This window comes from Euprymna scolopes, chromosome 19, assembly GCF_053919585.1.
Source record: "Euprymna scolopes isolate OS-2025 chromosome 19, ASM5391958v1, whole genome shotgun sequence".
Lineage (NCBI taxonomy): Eukaryota > Metazoa > Mollusca > Cephalopoda > Sepiida > Sepiolidae > Euprymna > Euprymna scolopes.
Genome location: NC_136500.1, coordinates 70519661 through 70547163, shown reverse-complemented (window position 1 = coordinate 70547163; position 27503 = coordinate 70519661). Strand labels below are relative to the sequence as shown.

General features: G+C 35.3%; 1 protein-coding gene across 2 annotated transcripts in view; it reads right to left on the bottom strand.

Annotated features, from left to right (window-relative positions):
• Window positions 1–27503, bottom strand: part of LOC145303664 (uncharacterized) — a 1499272-nt gene that overhangs the window by 1198655 nt on the left and 273114 nt on the right. The window lies entirely within an intron of this gene.

The window sequence follows — 27503 nt, the reverse complement described above, 5'->3', positions numbered from 1 at the left end:
AATATTCTCAGCCATGTTGACTCGAAGACAACCTTTTTTTTTAGTTAGCCATAAAGGGAATCATCTTCCATCATGATAATGCTCGTCCTCACACAGTACAAGTGGCCAAAGATCTCTAAGGGGAATTTGGTTGGAAAATCTAGCCCCATTTTGCATATTCGTCTTACCTAGTTCCCTCGGATTATCAATTATTTCGAAGATTACAAAACCATTTTGGATGACCTTCGGTTAATATCATGAAAGGTGGTTGAGCATTAGTTAAATTCGTATTTCGTGTCAAAACCTAAAGCATGTTACAAGTAAGGCATTTATTATGGAAATCGCCCCAGACAATGCTTGAAGCCACTTGATGTAACGAGCTAAACAACAACAACAACAACAACAACAACAACAACAACAACAACAACAACATAAAACAAAAACAAAAAGCAAAAAAAAAAAAAAAAAACAAACAAAAAAAAATAGCAATAACAAAAAAAAAACAGCAACAAAAAAACAAAAACAAAAATACTACTTCACGGTTAAAACCTAGCCATCAATAAGTATTAAATGGATACGTTCTGATCCAGAAAGCAGCAATTCTTCTCCCTTTGTCAGAAACATCGTTCATGGCATGTGAGGACTAAAGGGCACAATTAAGAAGGCGAGAGTTATGAGGCTGGCAAAAGTAAATCCAAATTCCACTTTCTAATCTAAAATTTTCAAGAGGAAATTTTAAATCGGTAAAAAAATTCGCACCGACCTAATGTTTCGACGCATGATTTAACGTGGAAAACAGCGGGATAATTAGCAACGTTGCTCCATCGTTTACTACTCCAGAATACCTCAATTTCCTGATGGCACTGATCATTTCCAGGTTTGGTTCTCAGCTGCAGCCAGAACGCCCCTCCCCCCCTTTTTTTAAACATCAATATCAGCATGTAATTTAGATTTGACTGTTTTGACTCCATTTTAATTCCTTTCTTTGTATCCGTCGATGGTAAATGAACTTTTGTCACTGCTGGAAGTCAATGTCAATGCTCTTGCGCTTTCTAACAACCGACTCCAATCGAAATGCCATATGGGGTAATTACAAACAAATTTGTTGGAGATCGAGGGAGGACACTTTTAAGAATGAATTTCTTTTGGAACCACACAGGTCAATCGAAACAAGTGTTAATTTGTTTATGGAACAGAAAAAGCGACACCCAGTATGCAGACACGAATTTCTTTAATTTGAAAGTCGGTCCTTGGGTCAAAGATGATTTTTTTTAATTTGAAGGTAAACTTCTTTGTTCTGGGTTTGAGCTTTCTAAATATAAAGTTGAAATTTCATAAAGCAATTTTATATATATTGCACCGTGCAAGAAGCAAATCTTTAAATGTGCCACAGTTTTTGTTTTGAAATAAAAAAACGAAAAAAAATTGGTAAGATGAATCACATTTTGGACTTTGGAATCTAAGAAATATGTTATTTATTTTGCAGTTATATCTTAACAACCACCGAGTTTCTGATATAAAAAAGATTGGTATACATAAAAAATAGATAACATACATTTTCGAAAACCTATATATATATATATATAGGTAAAGGTGGGAAGTGGTGCTTGGTATGTCGGTAATGTTTTAGTTTTGGAGTTTAAGGAACTTGTGGGGGAGGGTCTGGGAAGTTAATTTCTGGTGTGGCTGAGGGCATAGGGATACATGGAGGGGGAAGGAGAATATGAGGAAGAGGGTTACTTTAAAATTTGAGTCTTAATGTTAAAGTTTTTGGCGTCTCGTTGGTGAGATGATTTCTTGATAAGTATGTCTTGACCTGTTTAGGTTCTGAGGAGGGGGGGGCTATGATCCGGTTTATTTAGATTTTATTTGTTGTTAATTGTTTGGAGAGGGTTAGCTATTGCGCACATACACATATATATACTTAAAGAAACGTTCACATGTACACATACATCTCCGCCCTGGCATGCAAATATATGCACATGTGTGCGCATGCATGCATAGACACTCGCGTCACTCCCGCTTACGTCAAATTTTCCTTAAGGTGCTAAAATTGGGTACGTGTGCACAAGCATGGATGCACTCATACACAGATACATACACACATCGACGCGCCTACCCCCAAGAAGGCGTATACATGGCCCGTGTGCACATATTGATTCAGGCATACCTGTGTCCCCATGCACACATGCAAGTGCATGTGCACACACAGATACCAATACTCGTGAACACATACATCGACATATATACACAGCTGCACATATACATAGGTACGTGTACATATACATCGGTACCCTATGTACACACGGACGCACATACACACCCAGTTATACAGACAGTTATTGGTATAGACATATTCGTCTACATAGATTTAAATGTAAGTTCATTTGTGGGTACATAGGCGCAATACTTTCGTTCGATGTAGACATGATTATACATAGATATGAGCATAAACTCATTCCCAGAGTCAGATACATAATATTTTCATTTTCATTTCTGTGTTTTTCTTTTTTTTTTTGTCTTTTTGTTAGATGTGGGTGCACACGGGAGCGCCGGCGTACTTCTCCGCATACATACACATACATACAGATGCACGTCCCCACACGCATGCATGTACACAGATATACATGTATACACGCATACACATATGCACACACATATACATGCATACACGCATACACATATGCACACACATATGCTCTCGTTATATACATCTGCAAAGATGTATACCCACACTCCCTCAAGCATTGATATGTGCGCATATACATACAGGTATATAGCGTGACATGCCATAAATGGGGGCACAGGTTTCATCCACATATACTTACATACGCATTAATAAGCGCCCACGTACCCGGGATAGTGGTCCTAGGTAGCCATGTTTATAGATTTTGGGGAGGAATTTGGGTATTGAGTGCGGTAGTTATTGTTCTAAGTTGGGGTATTTGTTTTTTTTTTAGGGGATTATCGATCAGTTTAGGTAGAAGGCGATATTGGTGTCATACTCTAAGGTATGTATCTATGCACATGAGGCATCGGTTAGTTGTACATTTCCATGCATACTTACCTGTGCAGGTGTAAATCTACATAGTTTTATCTAAACAATTTCCATGTTAAGTCGTGGAGGTTGCATGTAGGGGTGTTGGGGTTAGGGCAGGAGGTTGGCTAGGGCGAGGGAAGTTGATGCTGATTATTGGGTGGTTATGTGGGATGAGGTTATGTGGTGTTTAGAGTTGGTCGTGATTGGGGGTATGTGTCATTTTGTTGGATTTAGGGGGGTTCGCTCTACAACAGTATTGAGCACTTTCTTCAGTTTTTATTAATTACTATTTCTACTAAATATTTGCTCCTACCCGGTTGAGCACTATACCCTAAAAACTTGGACTATTACCCTACGCTATGGAAAAGGTGAACTTCAACTTGTCTCTCAAAAACATACCAACGACAAGCAAAACAAACTACCTGTTAAACCTCACCCTAAGAATGGAAGAACTAATCAGAAGGATGCGATGGAAAGCATATTTTTTTCTAAAGGAAAAAGACGAAGGGAACAACCACAAGGACTACCACGGATTCACCAATAAAGATACAGCCCCAATTATCGACCTACTCCACAACTTTGAAACAGATCTCACGGAACTTACCAACAAAGTATGATTTCACCACAGAAAAAACCCATTCCAACACCACCTAAACAAACTAGTCAAAAACATTAACTCCTCCAAATTACTGTATGTCAAAGCTGGCAAAACACATAACTTCTACAAAATCCAAAAACAAACATACCTAAAACTGCTTAAAGAAAACATCATCACCAACTATAAAAAATCGGATATAGATCTAATCAAAGACATCAATTTAGATAGCAAAAACATGACTGACACACTTAACATCAGCAACAGGTCGGAAAACTAGCAAACAAAGAAGCCTACATAATGCTTAAGGACCACAAACCCAACTTCGAGGAAAAACCTCAAACTAGGCTCATAAACCCCACTAAGGCCGAAATAGGAAAAATTAGCAAAAAGAATTCTGGAAAGAATTAACTTACAAATTAAAACCAAATACGAACTAAACCAGTGGATAAATACTAAAGACACCATAAAATGGTTTAACATCATCCAAAATAAAAAGAAGGCCGTCTTCATCCAGTTCGATATTGAAAGCTACTACCCTTCCATATCAAAGGAAAACTCAAATGGCCCCAAATGTGAAAAAATAAAGAACACCTTAACTAAAGAAATGAACAGAATAGGCCTAAAACTAGACATCAAATCCAACATAAAAACCGTCAACTTTCTCGATGTAACTCTCAACCTCTCAAGTAACACATACGAACCCTACACCAAAGACAATACTTACCCACTTTATATACACCCACTATCAAACCACCTAAAACATATAATTAAACACATCCCCACATCTATCGAAAAAAGACTTAGCACCAACTCCTCCAAACGCGAAATTTTTAACAAACACAAACCCTTCTACGAAAATGCACTTAACGAAAGTGGTCACCCAAACACTACCTTCAATTAAATTATACCTAATCCACCCAATACCTCAAAAAAGAGAAATAGAACTAGGAAAATAATTTGGTTCACCCCCCCTTCAATACAATGGTCAAAACAAAACTTGGCACTAAATTATCCAACTAATAAACAACCACTTCCCACCCAGCTACGTACTACACAAAATCTTCAACAAAAACACAATTAAACTCAGTTACAGTTGTACGGACAACCTAGAATAAATAATCAAAAAACATAACAAAAAATACTTAACAAAGATGAAAATACAAACAACACCAAGAAGAACAAGTGCAACTGCAACAACAAATCGGAATGCCCACTTAATCAACAATGCCTACAAACAGAAGTAGTATATAAAGCCACAATCCCACCTAAAGAAAACCTAAACGACAAAAAATATTATATTGGCATAGCCGGCACCTCATTTAAGGATAGATTCAGAGTACATAAATGCTCCTTCACAAACCCTAACCACCCTAACAAAACCTCACTAACTACCCATTATCTACATCTAACCCATAATAACCTTACACCAACCATTAAATGGGAAATCCTTAGAAAATCTAGCACATGTAAATCCCTAAACTCCCCATGTCTCCTCTACCTAAACGAGAAACTCCTTATCTCCAATTTTAAAGACAGAGACAAATTACTAAACAAAAAACAGGAAACAACCATAAACTGTAGGCATTACAAATACTGCTTCCTTAGCAACTATACACCTCTCTAAAACACCCCTTAGACAAAACCACATAAATCCCTCAAATTATATATCCAATACAACCACCCACCACAACTACCATAACATACACTCAACCAAACCCCCTCAACCAATTCCCCCCAAACCCCACACCACCTTACCCCATCCCCCTAAGAATCCCCCTAAATTCAACAAAATAACATGTACCCCCAATCACCACCAACTCTAAACACTACATACCCTCATCCCACATAACCACCCAATGATCGGCATCAACTTCCCTCCCCCTAGCCAACCTCCTGCCCTAACCCCAACACCCCCTACGTGCAACCTCCACGACTTAACACGGAAATTGTTTGCATAAAACTATGTGGATTTACACCTGCACAGGTAAGTACACATGGAAATGTACAACTAACCGATGCCTCATGTACATAGACGCATACCTTAGAGTATGACACCTCAATATAGCCTTCTGCCTAAACTGATCGATAATCCCCTAAAAAAAACAAATACCCCAACTTAGAACAATAACTACAGCACTCAATCCCCATATAAACCACCTCAAACTCCTCCCCAAAATCTATAAACATGGCTACCTAGGACCACTATCCCGGGTACGTGGGCGTTTATTAATGCGTATGTAATATATGTGGATGAAACCTGTGCCCACATTTATAGCATGTCACGCTATATACCTGTATGCATATGCATGCGCACATATCGGTGCTTGAGTGAGTGTGGGTATGTATCTTTGCAGATGTATATAAAGAGAGCATATGTGTGTGCATATGTGTATGCGTGTATGCATGTATATCTGTGTACATGCAGGCGTGTGGGGACATGCATCTGTATGTATGTATATGTATGCAGAGGAGTACGCTGGCACTTCCGTGTGCACCCACATCTAACAAAAAACAAAACAAACAGAAATAAAAATGAAAATATTATGTATCTGACCCTGGGAATGAGTTTATGCTCATATCTATGTATAATCATGTCTACATCGAAAGAAAGTAATGCAGCTATGTACCCACAAATGAACTTACATTTAAATCTATGTAGACGAATATGTCTATACCAATAACTTTCTGTATAACTAGGTGTGTATGTGTGTGTATACACGCACGTGTACGTCCATGTGTGCGTCCGTGTGTACATGGGGTACCGATGTATATGTACACATACCTATGTATATGGGTGTGGATATGAGAATATATGTGCCCGCTGCCTGCTGTCCACATACGTATGTGAGAGCGTGCAGCTGTTTATATATGTTGATGTATGTGTTCATGAGTATTGGTATCTGTGTATGAGTGCATCCATGCTTGCGCACACGTACCCAATTGTAGCACCTTAAGGAAAATTTGATGTAAGCAGGAGCGACGCGAGTGTCTATGCATGCATGCGCACACATGTGCATATATTTGCATGCCAAGGCGGAGATGTATGTATACATGTGAACGTTTCTTTAAGTATATATGTGTGTATGTGGACATGTGTGTGCCCGCGCGCGTGGCCAATAGCTAACTCTCTTCAAACAATTAACAACAAATAAAAACTAAATAAACCGAATCATAGCCCCCTCCCCCGCCTCAGAACCTAAGGGGACACCCAACAGGTCAAGACATACTTATCAAGAAATCATCTCACCAACGAGACGCCAAAAACTTTTTAAAGTAACCCCCTCCTCCTACCCCCATATATTCCCCTTCCCCCTCCATGTATCCCTATGCCTTCAGCCACACCAGAAATTAACTTCCCAGACCCTCCCCCACAAGTTCCTTAAACTCCAAAACTAAAACATTACCGACATACCAAGCACCACTTCCCACCTTTCCCCCTTGTCCCTTCCTCTTTCCTTTCCTTTCCTTTCCTTCCCCACCCCCGCTCTTCTCGCACCCCTCCCCTGTTCACTCTTTCACTCTTTCATCCCATAACAACGAACATTTCTGTAAACGTCTGAGGAAGCTGCAGACGGCCAAAAAACGGCCGGGTAGCTGAAACAATAATGTAACTTAACAGAAAGATACGGAAATAAAAAATAAAACGCATATTTGCTCTACAACAGTATTGAGCACTTTCTTCAGTTTTTATTGATTACCATTTCTACTAAATATATATATATATATATATATATATATATATATATATATATATATATATATATATATATAATTATGACAGCCTCTTATCATTGAGCACTTTCAGTTGAATTAAAGTTAATTAATTTAGCTCTTATGCATAGATCATCGTATAACGATTAGATCACTGTCTGACTGACGTAAATGAACATTTAAAATTAAAATGTTTAAATTAATACGGGCTTCACTAATCGATCAAGAGGTGTCGCATATTGCGGAGTTCGAATCGTTCGACTGGTGTTAATCGTAACACCCTGCACTGAAAATTCCCGAAAGGATTAAACACTAGTGTTTGTAGGTATTTAATTATTATAGAAAAAAAATAATTATATATATATATATATATATATATATATATATATATATATATATATATATATAAACAAATTATTGAAAGATTATTAAAAAGTTTTAAAAAATATTGAAAATTTTAAAATTATTAGAAAATTATAACATTAAAAATCAGAGAGTTAAATAATATTAGCATTAAAAAAATTATTAAAACTTATTAATATTTATTAAAAAAAGATGTATATATGCATATATTTGCAAAACTTACTATCTAGCTCTACTTATGCGTTTAATTGATATTTAATGGTTACAGATCAAATTTAATGCAAGTCTGAAATATTCAGAATTTTCAAATGGGAAGTTATCCCACCAAAAATGAAATCTGAAGAATATTTATTAATTAGCAGGCCGACGGGCGTTGCCCAGTGGTAAAAGACGCATAATTATTATATTTTAATTAATGCAGAATACTTATTTATTATAAACAGAAATACTGTAGGTATTAAACATAACGTTAAATTCCTTTTAAACAAATGAAGTATAAAAAAAAACGAAAAGCAACTGAGACATGTGCATTTGAGTATCATGTTCTTTCTAAACAGTTCACTTCTTAAGTAAAAAACAAAATACTCGTGCTGAGATTGAAACCAAAACCAAACCTAAAAACACTGAGTCAAGTGCGATATCCATTAAACCATCTTGACATGACTTTTAAACAGTGTTTTCACACCAACTCATACTAAACATAAGTAAACTGTAATGTTTCACGACTGTGCATGTGCAGTCGTGAAACAGTTGGACACAGATAAAAATCCGGTTGCCTTCTTTGTACCAATTTTTAAATTTTGACCCCATACCAGCCCTTTTTTCCAGATGAAAATGGATTAAAAAGTTTTCCATGTGTCTGAATACTCTAAATACCAAATTTCAAGTCTGTAGATCAAAAAATCTGTTGAGTATATAGGTTGAGAAGTGTACACACGCACACATTCTCACCTTTATAGAATATAAGATTGAGTAAAAGTGTTTAAAAATTGCACACTAATCGAAAGTATCTGAATTTTCCACTTTCCACTTTCACTCTTTTTTGCCGTCTTTACATTAATATCCAATAGAACCCCGAGATACGGTGGACCCGATCTACGTTTTTTTTCAGGTTACAATGTGGGATACAATGTTTTTCCGGCACCTGGTTACGTTATTTGCCCCGCCTTACGGTGTTATTTATAATGTTATTTTATTATATACATGGGTATCATATACTGTACTGAATTTTGTTACTAATTTTTAATATGTACTGCATAAAATTTTGCTTAGGCCCTGCCATATAGCGATTTCACTTTACAATCCCAACCCTGGAATGGATTAATACCGTATCCCGGGGTTCTACTATAAATGAAACTAAATATGGCTCACCTTACTCACTCTCATACCTAGAAGATTTGCTCAAAGATTCATAATGATCAGTTAATTAGTTTCAAGTGAACCTAGTACATAGAAGTATTTAAACATATATGAAGTGCCATCAATAAGTTTCCAAACTCTTTTTGTACAGGCATTAAAAATTATTGTAGACTATTGAAAATTCAGTATGTTAATTTGATACATCTTATGAGATGACTGATCAAGTTTTATGATTGCAGGTTCAAATGAACAGTTACAATAGGAATTGAAATACACCTTACTAAAGCCTGATTGTGACAGCTGGTTAATTTCAAAAATGCAATCTGGACGTGAGGACACTTTAGAAGAACGATATGCAAGAAAATTCTGTTTTAAACTTGGAAAAATGACATGGAAATGTGTGGAATGTGTCTTGCATGAATCAATCATCAATTTTGGAGTGGCATAAGAGATTCAAAAAAGGCAGGGAGTTGTCTGTGAAGGATGATCAGAGGTGCGAGAATAGTAAGGAAGTCAGAACACCAGAGTTGATTGGCCAAATAAAGAATTTCACAGATAAGAGCCGTCGTGTGTCTATAGGAGACAATAAATGCACAGTTTGATGTCAGTGTGGGAACTGTAAACACAATTATTCACGAGAAACTGAAGATGCGAAACATTTGCGTGAAATTTATCCTAAGGGTGCTCAGAAAAGATCAGAAAGAAAGACGGTGTCATGGGCATCAAGACAGTTCCTCATCCTCCCTATAGTCCAGACCTTGCTCCCTGTGACTTTCGGTTATTCCCTAAGCTCAAGGAAAACCTTAGAAGATAAGACTATTGAGATAAAAGAGACTGTGATGAGGGTCATTGGCATGTTCATACAAGAGAACTTCCATGCGGCTTTCCAGAAGTTGTTTGAACGGTACAACAAGTGCATTGCAGCCGGAGGAGATTACTTCGAATGGGACTAGAGTTTAATGCGTGTAATATCAATAAAAGTGCCCATACAAAAACAGTCTGAAAACTTATTGAAGGAACCTCAAATATATATCTAACTCCTATAAATAGAAATACACGAAAAACTTGTGACCCGTTGGGTCACACTTTGAGCTCAGATTACATTCTGAATATATTATTATATCAAAGCTTAGTTAACTAACGTTTGCTCCCTTAATATTTCATTCCTATCTATTTTTATCCCACAGAATACCTGCTAAAATATCTTTTAGTGTCGGGCTTGAGTTATAATTGGTAAAAATTCATTTAAATGGTTCTAGTTAGGCGTAATTAACTATTTACTCACTAAGTCTCTTATTTAGTTTCTTTCTATGACTCTCACTCTTATTTTATAAATTTTAGCCCTTCCACCCCATTCTCTCGTTCAACTTCATCTTGACTCTCTCTGTTTATGAACTGGAATAAATTTGAAAAGCTACAGCATGTGTTCAGACAAATTAACCCCGTTATCAAGGATGAATAATAAAAAAAAAAAGAAATGGTTGGCACCTTTCCCCAGATGGTAATTACTGGAATTTTCCTTGTCTTGGTAATGGCTGATCAAACTGGTTTTAACACACACACACACACACACACACACACACACACACACACACACACACACACACACACACACACACACACACACACACACACACACACACACACACACACACACACACACACACGCACGCACTTTCTAACATGCTATTTCCAAGGGAAATATAGCCAGAACATTAAATCAAATCTATCAACCCACCTCTCACTTTTTATGTATCTCTGTCTGCATGTCAGTCAGTCTATCTGTCTGTCTGTCTGCCTCTCTCTCTCTCTCTCTCTCTCTCTCTCTCTCTCTCTCTATATATATATATATATATATATATATATATATATAGATAGATATATATATATACACGCACATATATATACTATAAAAGTGAGGTGTAAATATATGCACATACATATATATTTACATACATATATATTTACATACATATATATATATATATATATATATATATATATATATATATATATATATATATTATAAATGTTCCTCTTGTGTGTATATATTTTTTGTTTCATTTTACTTCAGTCAAATTACTCAGAAATCAAAAGACTTCACTTCTTGGGTCTAACACTTGATCTCTATATGAGAAACATAAATATTCGAATATTCCATTAGAGTTCTCCTTTACATCTCCAACACTGAATGGAATATAATTTTCCTCTCCTCAATTGACCATTTAAGTTTGTTAAAATATATCTTTCTTGTGGTCTCTTGGTCGTACTGGATTCCAGGACAAGAATTCGTTTAGTCTTGTAAAGTACCCAGCTCTGTGATGTTACTTAAGGTTACATCACTTGGAGAAGATGCACCATTCCCCGTAAAAGTCAATGTTGATTAGCCATACTGAGATCTTATTTGAGCCGCGAATACTATGGGATTTTGAATTTTTAGTCTGGGTTTACTGGCAGAGCAAAAGTATCCTCATTATCCAGGTTGTCCTGACAAATCTCTGCACAGAGAGAGCTTAGACACTTGAGGATAGTGTTTAGCAAACATTCGAGTTATCTCCTATATCTATTATAATAAAGTTCTATTCCTGTCTGTCTGTTTGTTCACAATTTGATTAATATATACAAAAGATACACTGTTTTACAAATTAATTTTGATACTGCAACCGGACTTACTCAAGTATACACTTTTATTCCAACCTGGTTTCTACATATAACATGTGTAGCATGCATGGTTCCCCGTCAGTGCACAGTGAACGAGGCATGGAAAAAAAAATGACTAAGTTCAGCATTTGTCCCCCCCACCCATTTAGCCCTCAAAGTCCCCAGGGGACGTGAAATCCTGGTGAAAATGAGCAAACGGTGCAGTTTTAGGCCTTAACATATGTAAATTTGAGTTCTACACCATGCAAAAAAGAAATGGCTAAGTCCATCATTAGCCCTTCCCCATTTAGCCACAAAAGTCCCCAAGGCCTTAACATATTTAAATTTGAGTTCAGCGCCATTGCAAAACTGCTAAATAGACATACACAGAAAATTTTAGACAAATATGGTAAAATAGTCCCAAAAATGGAGTCTAATAAAGCCCTAAAAGAGCATCTGGCACACACCCAAGAGTTATCGCAAAGTATAGACAAACAAAATTATACAGAAATCAGTTAGTTACAACTTTTCAGAAGGTTTTATAAAAATCCAATTTTTGCCATTTTAACCCGAAATGCGCCCCTAGGGGGCAACCGGAGTTTTCCCATAAAATCCGTTCTCTTACTTTTTACATACCATGTTTAATGTTTGTGCTAAATTTCAAAATATTCCAAGGTGTAGTATCTGAGAAAAGTGCGGATGGACAAACGGATGAATGGACAAGGGTGAATTAACAGGTCCGCACTACTTTTATCAGGGAACCATACTTACCTGGCCCCGGTCCTTCGGGGCCGGGGCAACAAGTGTCAAGCAAAGACCATATGTGGGGACGACCCCACATATAAGACCTTGGTCAATGTAGGGGAAACCCTTCATACCAATTGTCACTATCCAGCTCCTCTACTCCCCGGGGAGTTGGTCCCCATTTCCCCTTAACTCCTCACTTTAAAAATCGGCCTTGTGCCTAATTTGCTCGGAGGGGGAGCAAATAAATAACCTTTTATCGGGGAACCAATATGTATTCACAGGAAATGCACATTTAAAAAGTAACCTCATTTACATATTACGTTAAAGACAATCTATTTTAATAATTAGGTTTATGTTGTTAATTCTTTTTCGTTACAGAATTGTTTTAATTGTTTCATTTAGAAGTATTGTTTATCGCTGATTTATTTCTGATTAAATTTACATTAAACTTTTTATTTGTTTCATGCTTCCATACATCCGACGTGTGATCTACTTTCAGGAAAATTTTAACAAGTTAGGTTATTCGGTGTATCTTAAATAGTATGTGACTAAAACCTCTGCCCGCCTATAGTTTTCAACCTGGCAACGCCAGATATATGCAACTATAGTATATATATATATATATATATATATATATATATATATATATATATATATATATGGTAAAACTGGTAATTAGTAAAAACCTGAAGAGAGTGCCATATATATATATATATATATATGATTTTGAACTCATTCCATTTGTGATTTTTTCCAAGGAATTCTGCCTTTTGGATCATTTTGGACCATCTTCCAGTTACGCGATTCCTTTGGAACTTACCTTTTAGATTGGAAGTTTTTAATTCGACCGTGTTTGGATTTTATCATTCTTGGATTTTTTACCCTTCACCGGACTATCCATTCATGTGAAATCTTTTTATCATTTTTTCTTTTACCTCCTATTCCTCTTACCTCACCCTTTTTTTAACCAAGTAAGATCTGTGACTTACTTGTGGTTTCATTAAATACTTTTACATGCAAAATCCGATCCCGCATTTTGCTAATTCCTGCCCTCTGATGAGAAGGGGAGAATTTCTTCGAAACTCTGCGGATTAAGGACTATCCACTTATCTTGTGCTTCCTTTTTAAAATTAAATATGTTTTTAACTCTTTTTCAAGATGTTTTTTAACATGTTTTATTATTCATTTGTTCATATATATATATATATATATATATATATATATATATATATATATATATATATATATATATACCGTAATTTGGGGTAATTGCACCAAATCCGGGGCTGATTAATAAAAAGTGCTCTTTATATGGATGATTACCAAAAGAGTACTTGTTGGGGTAGTTAGCGCAATTATCCCAAAGTACGATATATATATATATATATATATATATATATATATATATATATATATATATGTCATCCGTAGACATGCTGTTTCGTTATATCACAGCACTTCAGTGTGGTTAGACTAGCAACTACCTCAAGCCAGGATTGAAACTCAACTGCCTAGACAACAGTTAGTACTTCTAGCCATTACACTATTTCGCTGCTGCTAAGATGGCTATGCAAAATTACAATGTTCAAACATTGTCCAAACGCCCAAACTCCATTTGTTTACACAAAGAGCATAGCTTTATATGCTAGCGGCAGTTTGTTATTTCACTCCCCAATATGCTCAACCCAAGATAAGGAGCATTTATGTAAGTATGTACGTGTATATATGGGAGCGTGTCGTAATGGATCTAGACAGATAAATAACAGAGACATTAAAATAATTTGAGTGTACACATATGTTGAATGAATGTATTTTTACAGGAAGGCGTGTATTGCTCTAAACAGTTGGCTTGAGCATAAGATTTCAACAGAGATAGAGCCACTTAAGAATTTATTACTAGGTAATAAATTTGGGTAAAGATTTTCTATAATGATGAGACATGTGCTTTCGTTAGATGATCAAAACTGAAAAGATAGAATTATAAGAATCAATGAAAAACGTAATTGCATACTTTGCCAAAATAGCATAAGATTTTTCTCCTTCCTCCTCTTCTAATTCCAATAAAAGACTTTGAAAAAAAAAAAAAAAGAACCCTGTACATTTACATTTGAAACCAGTCGAGACTAGAGGCCTGATTATTCTAGATTTATTACGAAATCATGGCTGAAATATGTATGCGCATATGTAGCCAATTATTCCTCATGCTTTTTTAAAAGTTATTTTGCCCGAATGAATCAGCGAGTATTGCAACTTGCATTGTTAAAATGACTTAACTTATGCATTCAAGACCTGCACTTTTCATCTCTCTCTTACAGATATTGACGGTGTGTGACTTTAAGAAAGCAACACCTGTCATGGACGCGAATCAGAAGCAGAGGTACATCATTGAATAAATGATCATTATTGAAGACATCATAAATAACTTTTATTTTATTTTAAGACTTTATAGATAACATTTATTACAGGCGACATTGGAGAAACCATCATAAAAGACATTACCAGTAAGTCATTTCAACGACGTTACACATAATATCAAGTAAAGCGATGCTTCAAATGGAAGCACTGAAATACGATGATAAGGAATTTCAAATTACTGAAATCATGCAAGAACGAGGGTCATGGTGTGCACATGAGAATGAAATTAAATGGCTTTCTCTAGTTAAAAGTAGGGGTTAGTTGAGAAAGTAGATGCTGGCAAGGAGCCCCACTCCCACCCAAACGCTCGACTCGTCATCATCTCGCGTATTTTAAGAAATTAAACTTGACAATCTAAGTAGCAGGGGTGGATTTGCAGGCTAGGGTTGGAGGAGAAAAAAACTGACCATATTCCTCTATCCATTTTTGGAATCAGCAGAAGTGACGGAACCGTGGCGGCCACGCAAACTCAATTCCCTTTCGCTAATGAAGAATTTCCGGATCTTTGAGCAGTTCCTTGGAACAAATTTTGTGGATACTTACGTCTTATCGGTTCTCTGTCCAAGAGTATAAATTTCTCAGAATGGTTTTACTGATGTTATGTGAAGGAGTGGGAGAGGGGGGGAGTAAAGGCGGCGTTGGTGCGGACTATCGTAAAGAGATGGTGGCAGTGCGTTGAGGAGAGAAGCGGGGTGGGGTGGGGGTGTGCGGTCGAAAGAACAGTTGCACGCCAGAGCGAATTTCGAGGAAGCCAATATCTAAGCTTGCATTGTTACTCGGGTGTCTATTATATGTATTGGAGGTTAGATTCGATTGTGAGCGAACAGATCCGATCAGGAAGGCCAAAATCTGATGGCTGCTCAAATACGGAGGGACAACAGAAAATGGCCGAGATGTTTTATGATGATTAAACATGGAAAGATTATATATTTTATGTTAAGAGAACTGATGAAGTTGAAAAGAGTCTGTCTGTCTATCTATCTATTCAATTCAGTGTTCATGTTCATCTGGCAGTAGTCGTCTCAATCGATCGATCAATCGTAGAACCCCGGGATACGGTGACACTAGGATACGGTGGCCTTAGGATACGTTTTTTTTTCAGGTTATAATGTGAAATATGATGTTTTTTTCCGGTTCCTGGTTACGGCATTTGCCCTGAATTACATTGTTATTTATAATGTTATTTGATTATATACATGTGTATTACTAATTTTTAATGCCGTATCCCGGGGTTCTACTAAATATTATATATTATTATATATTTATGTCCATATCACCCTCTTCCTTTCTTTCTTTCTCTCTCTCTCTCTCTCTCTCTCTCTCTCTCTCTCTCTCTCTCTATATATATATATATATATATATATATATATATATATATATATATATACTATTTTATACCTATCTTTATATCTCCGGCTATTTACATCTATCTATCTATCTATCTATCTATCTATCTATCTATCTATCTATCTATCTCTCTTTATATATATATATATATATATATATATATATATATATATATATATATATATATATATATATATATATATATATATATATATATATAATTATAAAACTCAAATGACTTTGTAACGGGTGTGGTAACCCATCATTCGGTTTACGACTTCCGGTTGCGCATGCATGCATAAAAATAAACTCATAACAGTGTAAACAAATAAACACAAATCACCACTTTTGCAGAATTTGACCTGCACACTAAAATATTAACGTTATTATTTAGAAATTATTATTCAACATGGGAAGGGTGGGGATGTTTTACAACTATTCTGTATTACAACTATACTGTCGCAATTTTCTTACAAATAAATCAACTTTGACCCATTGACAACTATAAGAATAATTTACAACGACGATTTCCCTAACGCCTTCCCTTTTTTTTTTTTAAAAATTATTCTCCATTTTTTAATACACTTTTCTTAAAAACATTCATACATTTTCTTCTACACTACTAAATAAATAACCCAGAAAATATATATTTTTTTTGAATTGCGTCACAAATAGATAATCATCGCAACAATAAAATGTATTGTTTTACTGTGTACATTTTTAGCATCCCAATTGTTTCTTTTTCACGTTTAAATTATCCAAATAAACAATTGTTAATACGTTCTGCTTTTTTTTTACATCGTTTATTTCCACATTGTCTTAAATAGGTTTATTGACCTTATTATTAACATATAAATTAAATATTTGAACCAATGGATCATGAATGTTTGTTTAAAATAAATGAAAAAAGTTATATTTTATTTTCATTTTCTATTTAAAAAGCCATTCTTAACACGGGGAGAGTATTTTTTTAACTATTCTGTACTTTAAACTAACAATTTCATTTAAAAAAAAGATGTGTCAAAATTTGAATTTAACTATAAGTATTATGGTATTTGTTCAATGCACATTTACCTATAAGTATGGCAAACCACTTATAATTCAATGGCTGTAATTTTTTTTTTCAAAAATAAACAATTATAAACGAAACAACTCATAGAAATCTATCTATATTCTTTTTTCATTTTAATATACTTTCATAGAAATGTTTCGGTTATGCCAAAAAAAAAACTATTTTCTTTACGTCACAAGTGTCATACTCATACATTAATTCCATAGCTAATATAACACACTGACCCAACGGTTCACGGGTAGTCTAGTATATATATATATATATATATATATATATATATATATATATATATATATATATATATATGCCTGTCCAGCTTCATATCTATCTAACGATTTCAATTTGATCATATCATATCTATCTATCTATCTATCTATCTATCTATCTATCTATCTATCTATCCCCCCTCTCTCTTTCTCTAAGCATTCAATGTGTTGCTTGTTTCTTTTTATTTGCTGTAATACATTTTCCTAGGCGACCTTGGATTTCTGAAAGGCATACGGTTGAAAGATTGGGAATTCACATATTAATTTGGGTTGTTCGTCTATAGGCTCAATGGTCGGTCAAAATGTATCGAAGTTTTTTGGATTTGTAAAAAATGAAAGTAATTGGAATATATATATATATATATATATATATATATATATATATATATATATATATATATATATATATATATATATTAGTGCTGGGACGATTAATTGGAAACAGAATTGGGAATCGGAAAATTGGAACATTTGGTTATTGGAATCAGAAAAATTTGTACCTCTTTTCTAATTCCCGATGCCAAAAACGATTCTTTTAATTGTCTTTTTTATTTGAATTTGAATTTGTTTAAAACAAAATCTTCCATTACTTGTCGTAATACAAAATATGAAAACAACAGATTGTTCTTTGATGTGACAGGGGCGCGTTCGGAATGAATAAAGCACAATTGCATCATAATTCTTGACTTTTTCATTTAAAACTTAAATTCAAGCCATTATCACCGCACAAGTAATTAGGCGCGGCATATAAAATCAACAGTAGATTCTTTGCTATGACAGAGGCGCTTTCGAAATGAATATTTCTGTTTAGAGCACAATTCAAGCATGATACTTGACTTTGCATTTTAATCTTTAATTCAAGACATTATATATAAAAAATGATAATTTCATTAAATCAACAGTAGTTTCTCTACAGTGCAATGTAGACTATAATGTATTGTGGGCTAAGTCACCGCAGGGAGGCATGTGAAGCTTCCTCCAGGTTCACCATGATGGGTCCTCAATTAGAGAAATCAATCGATTTGATTAAAAAAAATGGGCGATTTCACCAATTTCTATTACAATAAAAATGTGGGAGTGTAAAACATTTGTTGATCATCATTCAATCCCGGGCTACGTCGGGTCTCCCTGTTAGTATATATATATATATATATATATATATATATATATATATCGTAACCTACAGTAATAAATAGTGATATATAATGATAGGTAGTACGGAGGCATATCTAAAACAAAAATAGGTTTAAGGCTCCTAAAATTCATGCTATAAGTGTCCGCAAGGTTTTGTAACATAATGGATAAAGTACTGGATCGAAAATTTAGTGGTAATTTAAACTCTTTATGATCATTTAAGGCTTCTACCCAATCATGACCAACTAAATGAAAGCATGTTAACTCTGTGGATTAAATGAAGGGTTCAGCATTCGAAATTCCTTGCAGATTCCCGAGTTCGACAGAAAGATTCCTGAGTTCAACAAGATAAAACACACCTGAAGAAGGCCGCAGGTCACACCGTTCGAAACGTTGTGTGAATAGCACCCACGATGAGAACAGTAGTCCGAATAATCCAGGTAATACGAACACAGAAGAGATGACAGAAAATTAGAATAGAAAAGGGAGATTGATCATGACGGGATGGGACGGATTCAACTCTCTGCGGAATAGTTGCAATATAAGTAATATTAGATGCTTTCCCTGTCATGAAACTGGACATGTAACCACAAAAATGCAGAATTCGAGAGAAGAATGAAACGAAAATCCCAATGCCAAAGAAGCTGCAGGGCATAGCTGCCGCAAAGGATATAATTGCTGCTGGACATAAGCCATTCTTTCTTATCCAGGGGAAAATCATCCGGCATGATAGAGGAGGAATCGAGAAAATAATGAAAATATTGAGGGATATGCCATTCAACCATTGTCAGCAGGTAAATGTCTACGGACAGGATGAAACATTTGCCAAAAGGAATAACAAGTGAATATCATCAGCATCTTATGCTTCTGGCTTTTTTGAGATGAGGATTGATAATTTGGTTTATTTGGTTAATCTGGACTACTGTTCTCATTTTGAGTGTCATTCGTATAACATTTCGGCCAATGTAACTTACCTAGGGTGTATCTTGTCAGACTCGGGAATTTTTCAGTTGAACTCGAGAATAATCTGAATAATCAGCATATAAAATCAACCAAAGCATCATTGTAATCCGATCGTTTGCCGGGGAGAGTTACTTTGTTTGTCGTATGGACATTTCTTGAAATGCATAGGATTATGTGGCACGATGAGGAGCCTCCCTTTTTGGGGGAGCTGGGGGCTTCTCACAGAGTGAACCTTGTGCCAGACTTGTCACATACTTGTGGGGAGGTGTGCAGCACATTGGCACAGATATACAAAATATCGGACCTGCCAACTCAGCAGTTTAACAGGGGACGGGTGTGACCCAAGATTGTTTATGTACAAACACAAAAAAGATGACAGAAAAGTTCATATAGGGTTCAATAGAATTGATTAGCGTGATTACGAACAGGATTTTATCATCTTTGTTGATAGCAGGAATCGTTGGGCTGGAATTGAACGCTTGCACAAAATAAGCGACAAAACATCTTACAATACAATTATTTTTAAATAAAATTTAAATGAAAAATTTGCAAACTTTGAAATGTCGGATATAATGATAAAATCATTTTTTATTTTTTATTTTTTGTGTGTTTTAAGTCCAATATTTCGCTAATACATACGTACTGTTCCGGTGGGTCTATCATTATAACCGACATTTCAGTTTTCAAATTTCTCATTTAAATTTTATTTCAAAATAAGTGTCTTCAAAACGTGTGTGACCATCTTTTACTTTAAAATCCTGCTTGAAACTGGAGTACAACACACATGGACCCATCGGAACAGCACATACATTTCTCTTCCCTTCTACTCCGAGGCATTGCCTCCACCATAACACCAAAATGAGAAAAAGGAAAAAAATGAAAAAGAAAAAATCACAGACTGGACTTCCTACCCTGAAGAGGCTATTTATTAGCTAAATATTTGACTTACAACACAAAAAAAGTAAATAAAAAATAATTTTATCATTATATCCTGTATTTCAAAGTTTTCAAATTTCTCATTTAAATTTTATTTCCAAATAAGTGTCTTTTTTAATTTTTAATTTTTTATTTCCATACTTTGTGGACCAGGCGCGTATGCAGACCCCACAATTTTAATGAATCGTCATTATGCCAGATCAAACATACCCATTCTTGTGTCTCGATACATCTTGGATCGCACCCGTCGTCTGTCAAACTGCTGAGTTGGCAGGCCTGACATTTTGTATATCTGTTCCAGCCTGTTGCTGCACACCTACAAGTATGTGACAAGTCTGGCAAAAGGTTCACTCTGTGAGAAGGCCCACCCCCAAAAGGGAGGCTCCTCATCATGCTACATAATCCTATGCATTGGATTAAACTACTGTTACATTATGGGGTGGGGGTACGGACTATGACAATAACGAGTAGGTGAGCCAGTGTGGATTTTGACAACGTTCACACTGAGTGCATGTTGTGATGATGGGATTTGCAAAACAGGATTCGTTTCTTGAGACGAAATCATAGATGGGTGATGCAAGGTCAAAACACAAAGAGATCAAGTGGGGTAGACAAAACAGGAGAAGAAAGTAAAGTAATGACGTCACGTTTTGTCAAGCTGAGAGCAAACAAAGGGCTTTAGTCAGAATCTGTCCACGGAAGCTGCATGAGACACATGGTGCCTAATACTGTAAAGAAAACTTTGAAATCATCAAGAGTGAAATGTCGATCCCAACACCTATATTTATGATACATCCATCCATTAGTCTAAAGAAGATTAGTAAACTTTAATTATTTAATTAGCTAAGTGAACCTTAGTCTCTTTCTCTTGTGCGGATCAATTATCTCCAGAAACAAAGCCTTTAGAAACTCTCAGCCAACGTCCCTTGCCCCCTTTCTATATGAAGAGAAGTTTTATTTGTCTAGCTGAACTGATGAGACGATCACGATCATGCAGTAGAGGAAGACATAGCAGTCACTAGACGAAACGGTGATGAAAAGAAACGGCAAAGTCTGTCAGCAATGAAAGAGAAAGAAAAAGCCATCATGTCATACACAAACACATTCGTAGTGAATTGAATATCTGCGTTGTCGCTTTAACGTATAACAAAAAAAAAATAGAAAGCTAAGAAACGAATGAAATACGGAAGTCGCGTAAAAGAGAAAGACTATGAAAATTGCACGCGTAAAAAACATTGAATTAATAACAACGTTACACTTACTTTTGATTCTTTTTCAAACCAAACAAATCATATTGCCACTTGAAACGTAAGCGACTTGTATTTGGGATTGTGTCTTGGGAGTTGAGCACTGAGATGTCTATTCACGTTACATATAAACTTCAGCAAGTTGGTAGAATCAGAGAAGCGGGAAACAAGGAAGGGATTCCAAAGTCTATCAGTTTGAAGTAAGAAATAATATGGTGTCCAAAATGTCACTGAAGGTTTGAAAATCTTTATCATTTTACCATGAATGATTTTTTTTTTCTCTATTTTAGCTATTTTACAGAAAATATTTTGGAAATTAATTATGGATAAATATAGCATTGAACATATGCTAGTTGTAAAAGTGTTTTACCAAAATCAGGCAATGCTTTGGTGACAACATTAGCTCTTGCTATGGCAATGGCAAATGGCCACCACGTCCCCTGGATTTGACTAGCCCCGACTATTTTTTGTGGGCATATTTTAAAGAAATGTTACCAAACCTTAAACCCTGCAAGAATTGAAGGAAAACACCAGGAACGAAATAAGGGAGTTAAATCGCAATCCAGAGATTCTGCAATCTGCTATGGATAATGTTTTGGAAAGAGCACAAATATGGGAAGCTGAAAATGAATAACATTTAAAAGACATTATTTTTCATAAATAAAAATTGTTTGAATTTTGATTTAACGTTTTTTAAAATTTCCCAATGTCTTAGATTGTGTTAAAATTATGGAAAGATATCATCAAAACTAAAGAATTTATTTAAGTTCACAACCCTTCAGTGACTTTTTGGGCATGCTGTATTAGAGTAGAGGGCTTTCCTGCAACTAAGAACCTCAGCAGTGAAGGGGTTGGATTTTGTTGTTTGTCAGGTTAATCGAGAGTATGTAAGTCAAAGGGGCACAAGTGTTATGTGTTCATCAAAGAAAATTCCATTAAAGTACTTGTAAAACAGGCACATGGATGTAACATTGTGGTGATGGGACAGAGGCTGGAGCATAGACAACAATGTGGAACCTATTAGATTTCATACTCTGTTTCGGACGCTGTCTAAAAGTGAGATACAAGTAGTAGATATACCAGCCTAAATGTAACAAGAATACTCTGTGCATGGGCGAATTGTGGCATTGTAAGGTTATAAAATGTGAATAATTTTCTAGCAGGGTAGAGAGAGCCCACCTTTTTGGACTCTTAGATTGGGTGTTATTTGTTATGGTAATCGTTGGTTGAGTTTTTTTTTTTTTTTTGTACTTGTTAGATAAAAGAAACTTAGTTTTAGTAGCATTAAATATTACCAACCATTTATGGCCCCATTCCACAACAAATTTAAGGTCATTTACTAGGGGTTCTGTTATTGGATATGTGTACATTCGTTTTTTTTTTTCTCATGCCTATTATAGTGCATGGTATTATCAGCAAATATACCCATCTCATACACAATTTTATTAGGAAGGTCATTTATAAATATCAGGGATATTAAAGGTGCATTAGTATCATGTTGTTTAGACATACGACCATCAAGGACAACCTACGATAAAAAAATGATTTTGAATATAGTAAAATTAGAATTATAAACAAATTGCCAATGGAAGTGTAACATTAACCACATGTTAACATGTACGGATCCAACACGTTGTAGACTTCATCGCAAGAAACATAAGAAAGGAAGATGAAAGAAATTCATCTCGATTGTCCTTTTTTCCTTAGTGAAACAACCAACATTTATTTGCAGACATTTATTAACAGGTACTTTTCCTGTCACCCTCGGTCACTATGTGTAACACGCCTGTCTCTGTCTTTCTCTGGCGTCATCCTCAATCTTTTGAGTCTCTTTCTGCACACATGTTTCTTTTTTTATAATCTTTTTCCTTTTTTTTGCCATGTCGTCATCTCGCACCTGGCTTGGTCATTTGCATACAACTACCATACACGGATTCACACTCTGTTAACAGAAGGAATCAGCGTGTTATCAGGGTATGACTTGGTAGAAGACAAGACCTGAAAGTTTAATGCTTTCAAGCAAGGAATCCGAGAACACAAGAAATAAGTCTTGAGAACGGAAATACAATATGGGAGCATTGACATTTAACGGAATGAGAGGATGGAAGAAATAAGCAAAAAAATTTGAAGATGACACTAAATCGTGGGAAACAAGAAGACGATGCCATTTTGAAAAAAAAAAAATCCATTATATTTATCTCCCTCTCACGGCAGGAAGATGTGACGCAAATGTTGAAAAGTTGAATCGAAGAGCCAGCACCATAGAAGAAGAGAACTGTGGCCAGTAAAAAATGCCTAAGCACTTACGTCAGCATTCACAATAGGGGTGTCTCAGATAATTATCAATAAATTAACCTTTTTTCTTAAAGGGAGAAGGCAAAGCCTGGGAGAGTGAACCGCTTAGAACTGCATAAGACCAACAATACTACAATCAACAGAGAGAAAATCATTTTGATAATAGCCTAGCCCAGTGGGTGGCAACCTCTGGCCCGCAGGTTAAATCTGGTCCTAAAGATGATTTTTTTTCTTGCCCACCAAATGACTCAGAGCACAATCTATATATCTATACAGCATACACCTCCAAACACCCGAGCAACGCCGGGCACCCCTGCTAGTATAAATATAAAATATGTTTTTGATTTTTTCTTTTTTTTTCTTTTGATTCTTGATTCTTGAATAAGTGAAAACGTTTAAATATAATCTATATTTATATATTTATATCATATCATATTTGATACTTGTTTTCTTTAAATGCACAAAAAATTTATTTACACATTTACTAACATTGTTGTCCTCCAGGACAATGTAGCCAAAGCTGTTTTGCCCAACCCCTATAACCTTAACCCTAGCCCCTAACGCTAACCACTTACCCTAATCACTAACCCTAAACCCTAACTCTAAACCCTAACCCTAACTCTAACGCCTAACCCCTAACCCTAACCCCTAACTCCTAACCCCTAACCCTTACCCTAACCCCTAACCTAACCCTAACCCCAACCCCTAACCCTAACCCCTAACCCTAACTCCTAACCCTAACCCCTAACCCTAACCACTAACCCTAAACCCTAACCCTAACCACTCACCCTAACCCCTAACCCTAACCCCTATAACCAGCATGGCTTATGGACCTTTATGCTAGAAAAGAAAATCGCTCAACACTCGAAAATAAAACAATACTGACAGAAGTCAACCCAATAAACACGATGATATTTATTAATTGAATTTCTACCATTAATTTTTATTTATTTTCGAGACTTGCACGATTCTCGATACTCCAAAGATGGCACTCTCATATCTGCAAACTTTGTAGTCGTTTTAACTTAAACGCTCGAAACTACTTGCGTTTCAAACTTGATAAATATTTTGAAATAAATTAAAACACCAAAAACCTATCCAGGTAAATAGAAGAGTAAGTTATTGTAGCAGAAACAAATGGAACCTTTTTTCTTTTAACGAATAATTCCTCTCCTCCCCTGTGCTATTTGGCCCCATACTGACCAATCAGGGGTACAGACAGCGCATTGATCCTTCCTATCGGCTAGCATCCGGTTTGAAGAACAACAACTCGTCCTTACTGAGAGAGACACCAAACAAACGGACCTCTTTTTCTTCGCTCTCTCCACTTCGGTAATTTCTAACGGTATCGACGATTCCACGGGGAATAACTACCGCGATAGTACCAGGTAGCCGGAGTTCAGCTTTTGACAAGGAACATATCACATTTTCCTTAATAAACCTTTCCTGTGTTACATTTTATGAAGTTGTTGCGTTCGTCATTTCAGAAGCTTGTATTGAATTATTTATTTTATTAGGTTGTGCCCTAAAACCATCCAACCCCTAAATTATCTCGCTTTTTATAATGTTTATTTGTTTCTTAACCATTTTTCTTTTTGTTTTTGTTTGTTGTTAGTTCTTTAGACGTAATATCGACACCCATTTCATACTAAATAATTTAGGTGAGTGAAACAGGAATTACAGAATAATGCATTTTTCATTTCGGCTGTTCGTACAACCAGTCCAGTCATTAACGAGTGTAAGTGAAAACACCAAATAAGTCTGCAGAAGCAAACATACAGACACAAAACGGACGACCATTTTATGCAAACGTCGCATGATCTAAGGGAGATAACTCTAACAGAATAGCGAAAATTTACGTCGTAAAAATTTATTTACGCAGTAAAATAAATAAATGAATAAAAAACGTTGCGATATTTCTTAAAGTAAAAGAAAATAATTTAGAAACTACAATCCGAAAAAAAAAAAAAAAATCCTTCCCCGATAAAAAAAAAAAGTATCTTTACGGAATAGTTTTAGGATCGTTTTATATGAGATTCGGTTTTTGTTTAGTTAATTTATCTGTTTTTTACGAGAAAATTTATGTGATTCCGTTGATGAGTTCATTTTTCTTTCTTTTCTAACACAAAATCTAAACACTAAAAGTTTAAAATGCAAATGCAAAGTGCCATGGTTCTATTAAGCTTTAAACAGAAACATTAATTTCAAACGCGCCTCGCCTCTGTCATATCAAAGACCCTACTGTTGATTTTATATGCTGGGACTTTTTTCTTGCGTAGTAATAAAATTTCTCAAATACACTTCTGATGTGAGGATTTATAAGGCGTTTACTTTATTCAAAATCACGTGTTCCTTCTTTCATATGATTCTTTTTTTTTTCGATTATCGATTATCAATACTTATTTAAGACATTCCGATAAAAACCTATCTAAGAACACTATCAGCTACATGAAGTACGTTTGTGTGAAATTTTATAAACAAATCGGCCAAACCGTTTAGGAGTCTATATGGAACAAACTCATGATGGAGAGTGATTGAATTTTGGTTTATATATATATATGTGATTGGCATTATCGTTTAAATATGGCTCGTGAGTATTTTCATTTAAGTTTAAAATTGCATATATATTTAAAAAGTTTAAGTTTATATATATCTATATCTATATGTGTGTGTATATATATATATATATATATATATATATAGAGAGAGAGAGAGAGAGAGAGAGTGTGTGAGAGAGTGTATATATATATATATAGAGAGAGAGAGATATGTATATATATATATGTATTTATACATATGTATGTAGAGAGAGAGAGAGAGAGAGAGAGAGAGAGAGAGAGAGAGAGAGAGAGAGAGAGAGAGAAAAATACTATTTCAATTTTTGTTTCATTTTATTCAGTCGAAGTTCTCTATATGAGAAACATAAATATTCGAATATTCCATTAAAGTTCTGTTACATCTCAAATACTAAGTTAGTAAAAAAGTTGGGAACATAATTTTCCTCTCCCCAATTGACCATTCAAATATATAGTATATCTTTCTTGTGGTCTCCTGGCCTTACTGGATTCCAGGACAAAAATTCATCTAGTCTGGTTGAGTATCCAGTTTCGTGCTGTTACTTCAGACAACATCACTTGAGAAAGGTGCGCTATTCCTCGTAAAAAGCCAGTGTGTGTTAACCATGCAGAAGAAGGCCTTATTTAAGCTGCAAATATTACGTGACCTTGAATATTTAGGGTTTAATTGTAGGGAAAATTATCCTCATCCCAAGTAGTCTTGACAAACTGCTGTATAGAGAAACCTTAGACACTCGAGGACAGTGTTTTATAATGGGAACTAAAGGGGAAACCTAAATCATTTGTGAGTTCATCAAAATATCTTCATTTAAAAG